Source organism: Urocampus carinirostris, chromosome 18 (genome assembly GCF_059441175.1).
Source record: "Urocampus carinirostris isolate Australia breed hairy pipefish chromosome 18, RoL_Ucar_1.0, whole genome shotgun sequence".
Lineage (NCBI taxonomy): Eukaryota > Metazoa > Chordata > Actinopteri > Syngnathiformes > Syngnathidae > Urocampus > Urocampus carinirostris.
This window is the reverse complement of record NC_142366.1, coordinates 29,404,076-29,423,073: the sequence shown is the minus strand read 5'-3', so window position 1 is coordinate 29,423,073 and position 18,998 is coordinate 29,404,076. Positions and strand designations below refer to the sequence as shown.

Here is an 18,998-nt window from a genome sequence, read left to right as displayed (position 1 = left end):
CTAACGTGAAGGTTAATGGCTGAATGAGGATCGCCAACAGCTTTTATTTGATCTCATAATGTTTTAATCAATGTTATTTCGAACATTAATTTTGGTAAATAAATGGGATTTTAACAATTGCTTTAATGATATTTTGATGCTACCCTTGGTTTACCTCAGAGGTCGAATTGTTAAATCTTTGACTTTGATAGCACTACGTTTGGATTCCGGGCATTCTTCCCTAAAGTTATTGATTTGCCAAGAAGTCAAACAAATGTCACAAAATAATTTTACAAAATGTGATTGCTCCAAAGATAACATCGGAAGAACTGCTAATGGTACAATGTCATCTGTTTTTTTTCTACTTCCAACACTTGTCTATTTGCAAGTTTCCATTAACCTCAGTTTTATCCAAGAATGCGATTTGAGCATAGGCAAACTGATAAAGACAGTCGCATTTAAATAACATAAACGTGTTTGTGCTGTCATGGGGTAGATTTTGATTCTTGCCGTCAAGTGACCTAATAGAGGCTAAAATCAGTGTCTGAAACTCGTGACAAAAAGTTAGCGGACAGCAGAGCAGACAAGTCTGAAAAGTTGCCTGAAACCAGCCATAAAGTTGCCTGCCCCATTTTTCGCAACTTGAAACACAATGAGACGACTCATTGCAAAAAAACCCGTTGTTGCAAAGTATTAAGGATTAATAATCAGAATATATAACAGAACACTTGAAAATTAAGTTTATTATGATCTACTTATAACATTCATTGCATGTATATGGCATGGCTGTTTTCCATCTGCCATCAGTATGTACCTAATTTACTCATCTTCATTCATGCAATGTTTGTGTTGCGTCGTCTGCTACAAGCCACGTGAAATCCTCTTTCCGCGATGCTCTTAATGTACATTTACGTTTTGTAGTGTCATCAATTTTATTAGCTTCTTTTGAATATTTCTTCTGGGGCTGAGGTTTTGGCTTGATTCCGAACCACTTATCGATTTTTCTTGTGTTCTCTGTATGCCCAACGTAAAAGATGCAGACGTTATTTCAAATGTGTCAATATATAAACGAAAAAGAACAACATATAGAGACGTTAAAAACTAGCATTTATGTTCTTGTTTTTTGGAAAAAAGGATATGGCTACACATTACTGACACAAGGTCTGTTGGTCGCCACGTTCTTGAAACTTTTTTCTTTTATTTTTTTCTTTGACTGTTTTCTTTTTTGTCGGCCAAATCTAGTCAAGTCAAGTCATGTCACATTTATTTCTATAGCCCTTAATCACAAAAATGTCTCAAAGGACTAGACAGGATTACAATTACAAGATTACCTGATCTTAAACCAACATCTAACGAAACCAACATCTAACGAAATCTAACCTTCCATGTACGTTGCATGCTCAACCAGTAACCTCGATGCGAATCACTCAAAAGAAAAACCAAGTCCAAATTCTTGAAAAAAAAAATGATGGAAATACAGCTTTATGTGAAGCAATGACTCTGATTAAAAAGACAGATACCTTACTCCAGTTAGTCCGCCTGTTTTCAATTATTTTCATTAGCAAAAGTTTACTGAAAGTGAATACACATCCTAAACAATTTGATTATGTGTTTAAAATTGAACCGCATTATCCGTGTTTTGGAGAAGATTCAGATGTTGTATTTTACTAGTCTCGCAGCGGGGCAATCTTTTTCAGTGACAGCATGTATCTTTAACGGTGACAGTGTTTTGTTCTGCGGGTCCTCAGGGACAGATAATGGGAAGCGCTTCTTCTCAGTGGCGAAGGGGCAAGAGGAGGCTTTGTAAACATGAGGGAATGAAGATTAATCACACACTAGAGATGGCGTTCCCACTTTAATAATCGGTATTGATTACTGTCACCTTACATCTGCACCAACAGCTGCTGCAAAACGGGCCTGCCGCCCAAGGCTGCCCCACTTTACACGTCTTCTGTTAAATCATTGCGTGTTTTGTGCAGAACAGATGGATTATTGTGAAAATTACACTGATTAAATCCATTTTAGTGTAGTGGAATAAAAGTTCTACTACACTAGTTCTACTCGCAAGCAGAAGTGAATGGAAGGGGACCAAGAGGAAGGTCGCGATTGACGTGGATGGATGGTGTTATGAGTGCACTGCAGGAAAGAGGTCTAAATATAGTGGAAGCTAGAGCTCTTGTTGGTAATAGGAATGAGTGGAGAGGTGTTGTGAAAGGATAGTGGGATGTTTACACGCGTTCTAAGAGATGGGCAGGGCACCTGTATGATGCTGCAGGGGTAAACCAGCGAAAGCTGTCGGGCCCTGCTGCTGTTGAACAGAAGAGTGTGTTGTGTCACCCTGACCCGAGTGACATGGCTGCTTTCTCGTGTCCCATTTTACCTGGAGAGACGAAAGAGGGGGACCGACTTAGGTGCTGAGGTGCCTAACTTGATAGGGTTGGCCATGGTCCCAAAAATTTTGTGCGTCTTTTTTGCTACTTTTTCCCTATTTTATTTGCTTTGTTTTTGTATGTGTTTGTGTTGCTATCGGTCACCCCTCTCGAGGGACATGATCAGGGTAGATAGATAGATAGAATGGAAGTACTGTAGAATCTCATCTCATCTCATTAGCTGCACAGCTTATCCTCAGTAGGGTCGCGGGGGTGCTGGAGCCCATCCCAGCAATCATCGGGCAGTGGGCAGGACACCCTGAACTGGTTGCCAGCCAATCACAGGGACAGACAACTCGCTCGCTCATTCACACCTAGGGACAATTTGGACCGCCCAATCCACCTGAAATGCATGTCTTTGGAATGTGGGAGGAAACCGGAGTGCCCGGAGGAGAACATAGAAACTCCGCACAGGAAGTCCAGTAGCTGGATTTGAACCCACACAGGAGGTTCCCGAGACCTTAGAACTGTGCCGCACACGCGCTAACCACTGCTCCGCCGTGCCACCCTGTACTGTAGAATTGTACATTTAAATTTGGAAATTCTTGAGGTAAAGTTGGGTCTGGAACACCGATTCAGTTCCGTATTGTGACTCCATCGAACTACATCGAGTTTATGTTTGAAAGGACTTTCAGACAGTAATCTGCTATACAAATAAACATGACTTGACTTTGACTTGCTTTGTGTCACGCTAATTTAGCCAGAGATATATTTCATGTACCTTATATAAAGGTCCTAACATTACATTGAAGCCAGTGACATGCAAACGAAGGCTAAAAACAATCACCGTCGCTTTCATTCTTGAAAAAAAGCTATAAATCGCCATCAAAGTTCTACCAATACCCACCTTGATATGAATGAATTAATAAAAACTTTATTTCGAACATTATAAAATAAAATCAGGACAAAAACAATGACTCAACAACAAAAATAATGTTAACATAACATGTTTGAAAAGGGGTAATAATAAGAAGACGCTTATTTTCCCTACCCCTTCATCTTCCCAATGAATTACATTTTACAGTTCCTCTTTAGTGTCTGAATATAAACCTCACGGATATACATATTACATTGGTCGGATATAAATAATTATAACAATAACAATAGTTACATATTTTATACACTAATCATCGTAGTACCCATCTATTAACGTTATAATGCTACTAGTCACTAAATATCATTGTGACACCAATGATAATAACAACAATAGCAATAATAACAGTTATGATGTAATAATACTAACAATAACAACAAAGTTAACTATAGTTGTAAACGCAGTATTTCGAATCTCTCATATCACTCATAACCCATTTTCTTCGTCTCTGTATTCCGCCAGTAATGTTTTAATTTGAACACATTAATAGTTGGACATTGTTTGATCTCGTCTTGTAAATTGTTCCAAAGTTTGACTCCACACACAGACACACACATACTTTTCCTGGTGGTTCTCACCTTTGGGATTTTGAATTTACTACAGCCCCTTAAGTTATAATTCCCCTCTTTCGGAATGAATTATTTTTGGATGTTTTCTGGCACTATGTTTTTGTTGACCTTAAATAGCAGTTGTGAAGTGACAAATGTTACTAAATCATCCAATTTTAATCATTTGGACTGCAGGAAGAAAATATTAGTAAGATCCCGATATCCTACCGTGTGTATGGTTCTAATTGCACATTTTGGAGGATAAAAGGGTCTGCAGTGAACTTTTGTAATTATTGCCTAAGACTTCTGCACAAAATGTTAAGTATGGCAGAACTAGAGAACAATATGTTAAATACAATGCATTATAGTTTTAAAGGAATTTGGCTTTATTAATTATTGAAATGCTTTTAGATGCCTTGGTTTGTATGTGTCTGATGTGTGTTTTCCAGCTTAATTTATTGTTTTCTAGTTTATTATGACCCCTTAATTTCTGATACAGTGTCTATTGAAGCACCATCCATTTTTACTTCAAAATTTTGATTTGCCTTGCGATTACCATATCTAAAAATATTAGAATGGCTGAACTCAAAGACATTGTTTTAGTATTTATTATGAACCATCAAATGAGCAGGAAATTAATATCTACATGATACCTTGTATTTGTGTAGAAAAGTTGTTTCAAGGCGAATGTGAGAATCAGTTTCCTGGAGGCGATCCAACATGCGAGAACTTAGTTTGAATTCTGATGATAAATGGTAAATCTTGACTTACCGATTGATTTCTTTTTGCTTGAATGTTATTTACAGTTCATGTCCTCCAAGAGATTTTTAAGTATTTTAAATAAACAATGAAATATACAGGAAATCAATATCCATGTTCTGCCACATATTTGTGTAGAAAAGTTGTTTCAAAGCGACTGCGAGAACCAATTTCATGGAGTTGATTCACCATGATAAGTGTAGTTTCAGAATTCCGGAGAAAAATTGTAAATCTTGACTTGTGCTAATCTATTTATTTTTGCTTGATGTTGTTTGGCGTTCATTTCACGCCTATTTAAAGCTCGTGACCTACCAATTTTCTTGAGAAGCGTGTTTCCTTTTTGATCGATCCGTTCAAAAAAAGCCCATTATGAGCGCGCCTTGATCTTGAACTTTGTTTTTTGATCTCGAACTTTTGAATACGAGTTGCATTATTGGAGCCAGCGTCGACGCTTTTATTGCTCCCCGAGGAAAAGTATATTTCCATCCAAATAAATGAAACTTTTTGATGTACAAAGAGTGAATAAGAAGCCTATCTATGCCTTGAGGGAACCTATCTAACATCAAAACAACACTGTCAATTGTTGTAACTATAGTGATATAAAATGGACGGAGGAAAAAAATATCTGAACTGTGACCCCTGAGGCTGATGTGTGGTGCCGGTGAGATGGCGGTTGCGCAGACAGCACATGCGCGTAATGAGAAAAGAAAAACTATGATGTTATTCTGAATGAGAACACACAGTGTGGTGACCCTAACATGGCCTCTCTCCGTCTCGAGTGTGGGTTGGAGTCTATTGGGGGTCTGTTTGATTGGCGTGCTAGCACTGTGTCAGCCAAGGAGTATGAAAGGAAATGTTGGGATGGGAAAATAAAATATCTTGTAGATGGATACGGTTGGAGATGTTCTGTTATTCTGTTTAGAATATTAGGACACCAGTAAATTAGACTGTCACTTTGTTATTTTGACTACAATACCCCACTGGTCAGATGAGACCAAAATATAACTTTTTGGCAACAACGCAAGACGTTATGTTCGGCGTAAAAGCAGCACAGCTCATCACCCTCAACACACCATCCCCACAGTCAAACATGGTAGTGGCAGCATCATGGTTTGGGGCTACTTTTCTTCAGCAGGGACAGGGAGGATGGCTAAAATTGATGGGAAGATGGATGGAGCCAAATACAGTACCATTCTGGAAGAAAACCTGACGGAGTCCGCAAAAGAACTGAGACTGGGACTCCGTCGTCCAACAAGACAATGATCCAAAACATAAAGCAAAAGCTACAATGTAATGGTTCACCAAAAAACATATCAAGGTGTTAAGAGTGAGGTGGGAGAATCCATCCATTTGACAACAATCAGTCGTGTACTGCACAAAACTGGCTTATATGGAGGAGTGACACGAAGGAAGCCATTTCTTAAAGATATCCATTAAAAAGTGTCGTTTAAAGTTTGCCACAAGCCACCTGGGAGACACACCAAACATGTGGAAGAAGGTGCTCTGGTCAGATGAGACCAAAATCGAACTTTTTGGCAACAATGCAAGGCGTTATGTTTGGCGTAAAAGCAGCACAGCTCATCACCCTCAACACACCATCCCAACAGTCAAACATGGTGGTGGCAGCATCATGGTCTGGGCCTGCTGTTTTTCAGCAGGGACAGGAAATATGGTTAAAATTGATGGAAAGATGGATGGAGCCAAATACAGGACCATTCTGGAAGAAAACCTGATGGAGTCCGCAAAAGACCTGAAACTGGGACGGAGATTTGTTTGTAAGACAATGATCCAAAACATAAAGCAAAAGCTAAAATGAAATGGTTAACCAAAAAACATATCAAGGTGTTAGAATGGCCAAGTCAAAGTCCAAAACCTTAATCCAATTTCGAAACTGTGGCAAGAACTTTAAACTGCTGTTCACAAACGCTTTCCATCCAACCTCACTGAGCTCAAGCTGTTTTGCAAGGAGGAATGGGCAAAAATATCAGTTTCTCGAAGTGAAAAACTGATTGAGACATACCCCGAGCAACTGGCAGCTCTAATCGCAGCAAAAGATGGCGCTACAAAGTATTAACTCAACGGGGCTGAATCATTTTGCACACCCAGTTTTTCGTTTTTTATTTGTTAAAAAAGTTTAAAATATCCAATACAGTAAGGTGTGTTCCACTTCATGATTGTGTCCCACTTATTGTTGATGCTTCACAAGAAATTACAGTTTTATATATTTATGTCTGAAGTCTGAAATGTAGCAAAAGGTGAAAAAGTTCAAGGGGGCTAATAGTTTCGCAAGCCACTGTAATCGAGAGGATTTATTAAAAATTAAGGGCTCAGGGGTGGGCTTTTAGAACAAGTGGGAATTTCCTTTTTAATGTTTGTGCTCACCCCTGTTTTCTTTGCAAGTTCAAAATCCCGTGATGTTCTTATTTTGAGTGTCAAGTAAATTATAAACATATGTTTTTGCAACATTTGTTTCGTGATAGTTTCAAAAGTTCACATTAATATCAGCAATCGAATGCTTAATTGTTTTTTCATACACTCGCTGACACTCAACTATGTTACTCTGCTTTTTAGAAATCCAATAAAACAGCAGTGTTCCCTAAACCTGCAAACATTTAAATAAGGACTCCATCAAAACATCGAACAAGGCCTCCGAATCAGAATTGTAAAGGAGGAACTGGTATTTACAGATTTTTACCTAGCGGATGGACAATGGACAATTCATTACATCCACTTCACAATATCATCTCCAAAGAGAAGAGCAGCTTCAGCGACAGACTGCTGTCACAGTCACAGACTGAGGAGATCATTTCCTCCTCATGCCATGAGGCTCTTTAACCCCCCTACGCACACATTTGCATAGTACTTTATTTTTATTACAGTGTGTATTTTCCGTAGCCCTATTTAAATACTCTCTATCGACACATTATATTGGGTATTTCCGTATTCTATATCTTTATTTTAGCATTTTATTTTTCAACACAAGGATACTGCTGGAAGTGTGAATTTCCCTACGGGGATGAATAAAGTATTTATCTATCTATCTAACGAGCAAACATACACCAATTCAACTGTTAAGGAGTTATACGTACCACTACGTTTCACTCTTAAAAGATAGAAATCATCGATAGTTTGCGCGCCTTGGTATTCTGTCCAAGGCAAGTGGGACTTGTACTATGGACTAATGACACCATCATGTTGCCACTTATAGGTACACACTTGCTCTATTTAAAAACCACTCAAAGAGCTTCACCTCTCCCATAATCATGCAGCCAAACAACAGATCGATGGAGGCCTTTATTTGAAATGACTGCTCAAGGGGAATCCATTCAAGGCTTCTGTGAGTATGTGATGGGAATTATTTGGTGGGGGATAATGATATAGCAGCAGAATTGCGTATGTTTTGTTCACATACGTCCTCCGAATGAAAGGATCTTGCAGGTCCACAAGCATGTATGCTTTCATTTTTCATCTCCAAACAGAAGAGCAGCTTCAGCGACAGACTGCTGTCACAGTCTTGTTCCACGGACAGACTGAGGAGATCATTTCTTCCTCATGCCAAGAGGCTCTTTAACTCCACCCGAGGGAGTAAAAGCCGACATTAAACCACACCCCCACATTTTCATATTAACCTGTTTTTATTATTGTGTATTTTCCGTAGCACTATTTAAATACTCTATAGCAAAACGTTATATTGGGTATTTTTGTATATTTTGTAAGGCTCTGTGGCCTTGGGGGTATGGCGCCCGCCCTGAGACTGGGAGGTTGTGGTTCAAGCCTCGGCCGAGTCATACCTGAGACTTAAACATTGGTACCCGTTGCCTCCCTGCTTGGCGTTCACCATTAGGGGTTGGAATTGGGTGGCTTGGTCACCTAATGACTCCCAACACCTCAGTTGGGTTGAGCGAGGGGGCTGGGAATCCCCTCCTCTGAATCAATCTCCCAAAAAGAGTCATAAATGACTCTAGCCACCTCCCACTAGGGGGATATGGCTGTTGTATATATAATATATAATATTTTTATTATTTAATTTTTTAACACAAGGATACTGCTGGAAGTGTTAATTTCCCTGCATGGATGAATAAAGTGTATCTACCCATCTATTATTTTTTTTAGTTAAAACCTGAATTATACTCTGCGACGGGCTGGCAACCAGTTCAGGGTATCCCCGGCCCACTGCCCAAAGATCACCCTTGCAACCGTAGAGAGGGTAAACGGTTCGCGAAATGTATACAAACCTCAATTACATAAATTGTATATGTACACACTCTCCACGATGAATCGTCACCATCACGAACGATTTGTTTGTTTCCATGCCAACTTAAGGTAGGCGTAATGATATATTATTTGAAAATATATACGACAAGACCTGCTATTACTTGTGTCATACTGCGTCTGCGTTTTACATGGAATGAGCTCATCATCTTCGTTTATAATACTCAGGATTAAATGTGAGTAATGAATATCTTTTAATTTTTTGAATCCTGAAAAACCGGAAAAGCCTCCTTTCTCTTCAGAAATGGTGGAGTGTTGGACATGGAAGGGACAGTGCAATCTGAGAGTCATGGTGTCATGATTACCGATTAGTATCACCTGTGCGCACTCATTTGGCGCCAGCCGCTGCGGGCGACCTGATTGGTTCCCTGTCCTTTTTTTAAGCCCAGTCCTGTCACTCTCCAGTTGTCAATCGGTCAGCGAACCTCTGTTGTTACAAGGCAAGCATTTTGACCCTGACTCCCGTCTGTCTCGTTTTTGCCACCCGTCCGTTCCTGATCTCTCCGTTTGTCTCCGGCTCTGACCTGTTTTTGATTCCGACCGCGTTTGCTCTCCCGTCCCGGCTTACGACCCATTTTTGATCCCGACCACGTTTTTGCTCTCCTGTCCCGGCTATCGACCTGTTTTTCCATCCTTGACACCACCATCTCCCGCTACGGAAGATCCACTTTCGTATTTCGATAACGATCCGGTTGCATGAGCAGCTTGCTTCCCGTGTCCAGCAAGCACCGGATCGTGGGCACTGCCCTTCCTCTTTCTATCAATAAACTTGTGGTTAATGCTATGTATTTGGGTCCTGATAAAGTTCTGGTTGTGTCACAGTTACATATATTTATGAATAGTGGTACCTCTTAATAAGAGCACTTCTAAATTCGGTACACAAGTTGTATTCGCAAAAAAAAAAAAAAAAAAATCCAGCTTACGAAGCTTCTACTAGAGACCACTCAAGACTGCTCATTGCACCTCCTCATCCGGTTTGTGTATCCACTACCTGCAAAAAGTTGACGTGTGCTCTAAAATGTTTTCTGTGTACGTTCATTTAAAGTTATCGTAGCTATTGTAACTATCGTAACTTATCGTAACTTTCAAATGTATCATCAACAGTCTCTCGGTCTTACACCTGTAAAGATCCGCCAGGTGCTCCCCTTATTACCAATAGCTAATCTTTCATATTGAGCCAATAACCCTTACAAACACAATGCGGCTACTCAGAGAAAGACAGACTATGTGGAAAACCGCGACAATTTTAGCAATCTACGATGACGTCGTCGTCTGCTGTCTGTGACCGAGACGATCTGGATTTGAGCCAAAATGAGCTTGTTCTTTTGTATTATTTTTTTCCGTATAAAGATTGTTAAATGCTGTACACAATTTAAAATGATCAAATGTATGAGCAGTGTCTGAAATAACGTCTGCCCGGACGCCCGGGGTGGGCATCTTTTACATCGGGCGTACAACTTACAAAACGTCTCCGCCTGGGTAGCTGACAACTTTTTCAAGAAAAAAAGAGATCTTTCTCTTTTTTTTCTCAAATCAAACGTTTGCTTTATTCCAATTTCAAAATCTTCGTTCGTTTTGGAAATTTCAGTTCGTTTGGCAATTTGCATACTCGGCAGCCAATCAGAAGCCTGCATCAAATAACGTCGTGCTTCCGGACTCTCCCGAGCGTTATGAGGTCGTGCATTTCCAAAGTAGACGGTCAAAGAACACAAGAAAAATCAAGAAGTGGTTAGGAATCAAGCCAAAACCACAGCCCCGGAAGAAATATTCAAAAGAAGCTAACAAAATGTATGACGCTACAAAACGTAAACGTTCATCAAAAGCAACGTGGAAAGAGGAGTTCACGTGGCTTGTAGCAGATGACGCAACGCAAACATTGCATAAATGAAGATGAGTCAATACAGGTACATACTGATGGCAGATGGAAAACATGCAATGAAGGTTATAAGTAGATTTATAATAAACTTAATTTTAAAGTGCTGTTCTGTTATCTATTCTGATTATAAATCCTTAATACTTTGCAACAATGTTTTTTTTTTTTAGATAAGTCGTCTTATTGTATTTCAAGTTGTGAAAAATGGGGCAGGCAACTTTTCAGAGATGTCTGCCATGTTGTCCTATAACTTTTTGTCATGTGTTTCAGACACTGATATTAGGGAACACGTTTAATTAGACAGGTAGGCGTTCTCCGTCACTTGCATTGTTTGACAATAAGCCAATGAAAAGTGTATGTGTACTCAACCAGTTGAAGAACAAGCTAACCTTTCTTGTAAAGGTACGGATTGGTGTTCTAAACCTTAACAAACTATGACAGAGTGACAGATACCGTAACCATGATCGTGCTGGATCAGTCCGGCTAACTCATCTCATTTCACTCGGGGTGGTCTCATAACCATTTTCGGCAGGCAATCAGCAATTTTCAATGGATTATCCTTTGAGAGTAACCTTGCCGAGCATATTAATCTATTAAGAGTCACCCTCGTGTAATTTCGCATTAAACTGGGTGACGATTCATTAGGTGGGCGCGGCGGCTTCGTAGTGCTCGATGCGCTGCAATTACAGCCTGGAGTGGAGGGCCCTGACCCCGGAATGACTGCGCAGTCACGGTGACCGGGGCGGCTAATGGAAGTGGAGGACCGGGGGGACAAGATGTCTGTCACGCTCATGGAAAAAGGTTCCCACCGCACTGACAGGTGAGGATAGGCCCTTCGTGATTATTTAGCAAGGACACTGACCGGAACTTTAGGGCAGGCAAAGGAAAATTGGGATCGGGACTTGCATGTTAAGAACAGAAGACAGTCAGGACCAGAACGGAAAGAGAACCCACTTGGGTGACGTTTATCACAAGTTTTATTGAAAAAGAGAGGAAGGGCTGCGCCTACGATCTGGTGTTTGCAGGGCGCGGGAAGCAAGTCGCTCTCGTACTCGGATTGTGATCCGAACACGGAAGTGGATCTTCCGTAGCGAGCGATGGCGGTGTCAGGGGTGGAAAACTGGTCAGTAGCCGGGACTGGGAGAGCAAGACGTAGTCGGTGTTTGGAAACGAGTCGTAAGCCAGAACGTGAGAGTAGACGTAGTGAGGAACGAAAATGGGTCATAAGCCGGGATGGGAGAACAGACGTGGTCGGGATCAGAAGAGGTCGTAGGTGGAGACGAACGGGAGCAAAAAAACGGAACAGGCGAGAGTCAGGGTCAAAAGGCTAGCCTAGTACACACGGAGATTCGCAGACGGACTGACAAAAGGAGAGTGACAGGGCTGGGTTTAAATAGCAAGGAAGCAAATCCGTCAGCAAGCCGCACTTGGCGCCACTCGGGCCAATTGGGCGCCGTGGCAACCGTGACAGGAGGAAGCCAAAATGAATGAGGGTGTTTTTTACAGCCCAATAATATGAAGACCTGCCGCGTATCAATGTGATGATTTATGTTTAAGAGTAGGAATAAGAATTTGAATTGACTCTATTGTCATCAATATCAACCTTGTGAAACATTGCATGCAACGAGATTAGACATGGCACTTCAGCGTAAAGCATGTGATATAGAAACAGGCCAACAAAAAATATTTCAACATAATGCTTAGAAAAACTAGCTTAAGATATCAATCAATCCATCCATTATCTGCAACGCTTATCCTCAGTAGGGTCGCGGGGGTGCTGGAGCCCATCCCAGCTATCTTCTGGCAGTGGGCAGGGGACACCCTGAACTAGTTGCCAGTACATAGGGACAGACAACTCATTTGCTCATTCACACCTAGGGACAATTTGGACCGGCCAAATCACCTGACATACATGTTTTTGGAATGTGGGAGGAAACAAGAGTGCCCTGAGGAAACCCACGCAAGCACGGGGAGAACATGCTAACTCTGCACGAAAAGTTTGGTAGCTGAATTTGATCCCATGACCTCAAAACTGTGCAGCGGACGCGCTAACCACTCAGTCGCAGTGCCGCCTTGGCTTAAGCTATGATGATAATAATAATAATAATAAATAATGCAATAAATAAGAATAGTGCATTGTAGGAATACTGCAATAAAAATAAGCAGCAGAAAAAAAAAACACAAAAAAAACAATGGAACACCAGCAACTTTTGTTTATTGGATGTTTTATGTCAATTGTGGGTTATTATTTCAACAGCCGAAGAGTGTTACTCACAAATTGACATTGTGTGAAATCGGTGCAATAGCAACGTAGGGTTCCTCTATGCTTTAAAACCCTGGCAGGTCACCAGGCTTTTCACGCGCCCCATCAATGAATAGAAATGTCATACTGACATTCAAAGTTGCGTGTGTCCATCGGGACCGTCAATGCAGAAAAAAAATATGTACAGAAACTACAATAAATATTCAATCTTGGAGCATGCAAGACAACCTGATTTATTTGGGGCTCCATGAGAATGTGCCACACAATCCGAACACAACCGTCAAAATAGTAATGCCAATATCATTGAAAATCACCCAGAAGACTGTTAATAACGTTTCCTTTTATAGGGTACAGCGGGGAAATAAACCGTGGCCTATAGTTGCGAAATTTGAACATTACCAACAAAAAGAATTGTTAAATATCAAGAACGATAATCGAAAGGAAACTTTCTCTTCTAGTTAATCGGCGATTTAATGGCACAAGATAAGAAGAGACATTTTAGAGTTTGTTATTCTTACACCTGAAAAATTGATGTTTTTAAACCAATGACACATGTTTAAACAACTGTGTGTTGGTTCAGGATTTTTGTTTAAAACTGATTCAGTTTGTAATCATCTAGTTTGGCTAATAAAAATTTAGATTTTACCAGTGTCTGAAACTTATGAGGAAAAAGTTGGCGGACACCCGGCCAGACAACTCTGAAAAGTTACCTGCCCAGCCATAAAGTTGCCTGCCCCAATTTTCACAACTTGAAACACAATAAGACGACTCATCACAAAAAAGTATTAAGGATTGATAATCAGAATATATAACAGAACAACACTTTAAAATTAAGTTCATTATAACTGTACTTCTAACATTCATTCCATGCATTTGATGACTAATCACATAAAAAACCCACTGTTGCAAAAATAAACGATTGATAATCAGAATATATAACAGAACAAGACTTTGAAATAAGGTTTATTATAAATCTACTTATAACATTCTTTGCATGTATTCACTCATCATCATTCATGCAATGTTTGCGTTGCGTCGTCTGCTACAAGCCACGTGAACTCCTCTTTCCACAATGCTTTTAATGTACGCTTACCTTTTGTAGCGTCATCGATTTTGTTAGCTTCTTTTGAATCTTTCTTCTGGAGTTTTTGGCTTTATTCCTAACCACTTCTCCATTTTTCTTGTGTTCTCTGTGCTTCTACTTTGGAAAATGATATGCAAATGCAACTCCCGGGAAAGTCCTGAAGCACGGAGTCATTCGATGCAGGCTTCTGATTGGCTGCAGAGCATGCAAATTGCCAAACGAACTGAAATTCCAAAATTTCCAAACCGGACAAAGAGTTTCGAAATCGGAATAAAACAAACGTTTGATTTGAAAAAAAAAAAAGTTTTGTAAGTTGTACGCCCGACGTAAAAGATGCACGCCCGGGGCAGACGTTGTTTCAGACACTAATTTTACTTTTGACTATTGATGACCATCCCACACTATGTATTGCATATCTTTTTGCCCAAGACTCAATCACATTTCCAGGATGTCCTAAACCTGGTCACCAGGTTTAGCGACTTTTCTGGGAGAAACCCTGGAGCAGATGTACAAACATGTTTACTCCCCATCCCCTCAAAAACACAAAAACATGACTTACAGAATTTGAAGGCGCCGGTTGGTAGGAACATGTCACACCGCGGTGCTGGGTGTTGAATATCACAGGTTAAAGATAGAGTGCCAAGCGTAGGCTGCCACTCCACCTGTTATCAGACGCCATGCCAGGCAGGCTGCATCGGGGTGAGTCGCTAAACAGACAGAAACAAGGGAAGGGGAGATGATTAAAATACAAATATTTACACACAGAGGGAGACTGAAGCTTAAGTTGTTGTTTTTTTCCACGTCCCTCCATCGGATCTCTACTGGCACATGCTTGTTTTGTTGTCCTGATAGATTTGATTGGTACATTTAGTTTTAATCAAATAGTTGATGTGCCCACTCATAAAGGGAACACTGTAGATCTTGTTCTGACCCGGGGTGTAGTAGCTTCAAACATTACAGTGTTACCGTATCCTAATGCCATCTCTGATCACGATCTTGTTAAGTGTGAGGTGCTGTTTAATGTTTACTGTGATAAGGAAAATGTAGGCTTGAGTAGTCGCAATATCCGCCCTGCAACGGCATTCGCTTTAAAACAACTATTACCTATGGTAACTGCGGTCTTCTCTTCGTACACTGGGTCTGTTGACTCACAAACAATTTTAATACTGCTTTGGTTATTATTGTTATTATAATTATTGATATCTGACCTATGTAAAATGTATATCCATGAGACTTTGTTGTATTAGACATAAGAGAAGATGAAGGGGTAGGGAAAATAAGCATTTGCTTCTTACTACCCCTTCTCAAACATGTTATGTATCAGTATTTTGTTGTTGACTCATTGTTCTTGTCCTGTTTTTATTTTTATGTTCAAAATAAAGTTTTCATTTTTACCGTTTAGGATCATCTGCTTACACACTGTGAAAAAGGCGAAGGAGTGACCCACTCTGATGCAGTCAATCATGTTAACATAATCAGTTACAGAAACGACTGTTTGAATCTTTCAATGCCAAATGACTTTGATTGGCCCATAAAAACGTGGAAATGTCATTCTTTGTCGTGTTCCAATGAGATAGTCAGATGTAAGCTAGCAGCGGAATGAGTCTGCCTTACATATGCTATCTTACTTACTTATGTTTATATAGTCTAACATGACTGAATGAGGGGAAATCTGGAATAAAGTTCCGTTTCATCGATTTTCTGCAGCAGTTAAATCACAGTAAAGAACGTCCCTTAAGTCTGTCAAACTTGGCGTCCTGAGAGACAGACAAGTCGAGACTAAAGGGCGAGTGACGCCGGCTCCAATGAAAGAGTGTCTCTGGTGATTTTGAGTTTTTACCCGGTCCAGACTGGGAGTCACGCGGAGGGGTTTAGAGGTAGCGGCTGCATAGCTAAGCTTTTACTGCCACTGATCTGTTAAACAGGAGCAAGACTGCCATTCGGGTGACAGTGAGCTGGGGATTAAGAAAATGGATTTGGGTGCTGGTGAAGCGTCGCCAAACCCATTTGGCGAGGCCTGGGAAGAGTCCTCGGCTGGATACTTGAAAGTTTATCTTGGAAACTGCTCCAGTTGTGGTTCGTGAAAGTAAATATCAACAGTACTAAATACGCTCCATTTGAAGCCCTGAGAATAGTCGTGGGTTTAAAACGTTTGTCATTTATGATTTTTCGACTTTCTTACTGGAGTGACATCTTGTCTTTTGCTATATGAGTTCAAATGCCTGAACAATAGTGTCTGGAGTTAGCTAATAACACTGTGATTTTCTAGGAAGGGATGTAGAAGTGACCATTTGCACCAATTTCAAGATTAAGATCAAGATTAACAAGAATTTATTAAATGGGTCTATTACATACAAGCCAACTCTATTTTTACACATGAAACATCATCTAGATAGAGGGAGAGATAGAGACAAAGAGAGATAGAGAGATAGATAGATAGATGGATAGATTAGATAGATACTTTCTTCATCCCCGTAGGGAAATTCACACTTTCAGCAGTATCCTGTTAAAAAATAAAATAATAAAATAAAGATATAGAATAGAAAAATACCCAATATAACGTTTTGTCACAGAGTATTTAAATAGTGCTACGGAAAATACACACAGTAATAAAAATAAGGTAATATGCAAATGTGGGGGTGGGGTTGAATGTAAGCTTTCACTCCCCCGGGTGGAGTTAAAGAGCCTCATGGCATGAGGAAGAAACGATCTCCTCAGTCTGTCCGGGTGCTTGTTTAAAATCGGTATTGGCAAAACGGAAATCTTATGCGATCATTGGAGCGGTTCATTCATGCACAAACACTTAATTTCAGTTCAAAATAAAAGCAGCTTTAGACTAAAGTACTAGTCTTGAGTCAAGATTTTAATTGTTGTTTGAATTTTAGAAACCTGTAAAAAAATAGCTAAAAAGCAGAAGGCGTTTTTTAGAGGTGAAAAGCAGTAGTCTAATGTATAAAGAGGCAGTGTTGTGGCAGCTAAGGTATTATACAATACTTTGGCTTTTGTTTTGCCGTCGTTTTTTTTTTTCAAATTATTTTTTTAACTTAAAATGTATAAAAGCAAATATTTATTTTTCCGTTTTAAATCATGTACGTAGGTTTTATTTTTGTTAATGGTGTATTAGGTCATTGTTTTAGGGGACAATATTTTTACTAATTTTTTGCTAATTAAATATGCATAAAAGCAGAATACCCATTCGAATAGAATACTCAAAAATAGAAACAAAATATTCTCATTAAGAAAAATTCAAAATATTCCAAAAACTTGATGGAAAATTAAAATAAAAGAATAATTGCTAAAAAGTAATTTTCACTCTTGGAAAAAAAATCTAAAGTATATTGAAAAAAAGATATGAAATAGTTATTATTTTACCAACAAAAACATTCAACTGGTGGGATTATTTTTTTTTAATATTAAAAATCCTTTTTGAATTGAATTAATTCATTAAAAGTGGATTTCAGGTGTCCTGTTGCAGGCGCATACGTTTTCTCATACTTCTAATATATCTTCACCAAGTCAAATTACTGCGTTGGTTATTAACATTATATCCATGAGATTGCTCAAGTAAATAAAACTGCATTTACTCTGTGTACTGTGTGTAATGTCATCATAATTTGGACACGCGAACGAGTAAGTCTACTTTGGCAATATCCATCCATCCATTATCTGCACCGCTTGTCCTCAGTAGGGCCGCGGGGGTGCTGGATCCCAACCCAGCTATCTTCGGGCAGTGGGCAGGGGACACCCTGAACTGGTTGCCAACCAGTCGTAGGGCAAACAGGGACAGACAATTTGGACTGGCTAATTCTTGAGAAGAACACCTTGAGAAGGAGGTCTTGGGATCCAGAGCTTGTTGTCTTGGGGAGGGAATGTCTTGAGATGAGTGCAATGACGAACCAACAACATAGAGTGGAAGGCCAGAGTAGTTATAGTAGAAAGTGACTAGTGGTGATTGAGAAATCCTAGACCAGCAGAGAGAGGGAGAGACCGGAGAATGTGGCAAAAGAAGGGAATTACGAAAAGGGAGTGACAGGGCATGACTTTTGATACTACATCATCACTTACTGTACACTTAAAATTAAAGCTACTATAACTTTACATGGACTAGTACACACATTTTTCATACTCTTTATTTCACACACTTCATTTTGCCCTTCTAGCTGAACGCTATTAGTTTCTACTTATATTTGTTTCTGCTTCCCCTTCGTAATGGTACGGAAATGCGTGAGGGATGACCATTTGCGACTTTCTCCTACTCCCACTTAGCTTGCCTCTCTCTAATCTTGTTTGGTTCATCGACCTATTTCCTGCTATTTGCTGTTTTTTGGGGTTTTTTTTGGCAACAGGAATATAACTCGAGCGTAAATTTGTATGCGGCTTTGTGATCTGCACTCTCTGCTTCCCGCTTGTGCTCCTTGGATTGATCACTTACAAAAACACTGCGCTCATGTTTTTATTTTATTTTTTCTTCGTTTCAAATATCATCATCCATCCATCCATTCATCCATTATCTGCAACGCTTACCCTCAGTAGGGTCGCGGGGGAGCCGGAGCCCATCCCAGCTATCTTAGATGAGTGAGGAGGGGACACCCTGAACCGGTTGCCAGACAGTCGCAGGGCACACTGAGACAGACAACTCATTCACCCCTTCACACCCAAGGACAATTTGGACCGGCCAATTAACCTGACATGCATGTTTTGGAATGTGGCACAGGCACGGGGAGAACATGCAAACTCCACACAGGAATGTTCAATCTCATGACCTCAGAACTGCGCCGCACATGCGCTAACCACTGCGCTGCCGTCTTGTCTACTTAGGCAATATACAAAATCAAAAATTGTATTCAATACCTGCGGGAGTGCAGAACAAGTAATTGACACGGGTGCAGTCATAAATGTGTCTGGGAATTAATTAAG

General features: G+C 40.1%; 1 long non-coding RNA gene across 2 annotated transcripts in view; it reads right to left on the bottom strand.

The window, feature by feature from the left end:
* LOC148348796 (uncharacterized) overlaps positions 1 to 18,998 on the bottom strand; it is a 163,523-nt gene that overhangs the window by 20,819 nt on the left and 123,706 nt on the right. For both annotated transcript variants that reach the window (XR_015847716.1, XR_015847717.1), the window contains exon 4: positions 14,641 to 14,788. This is a non-coding gene — a long non-coding RNA (uncharacterized LOC148348796). The remainder of the gene's footprint in view (positions 1 to 14,640; positions 14,789 to 18,998) is intronic.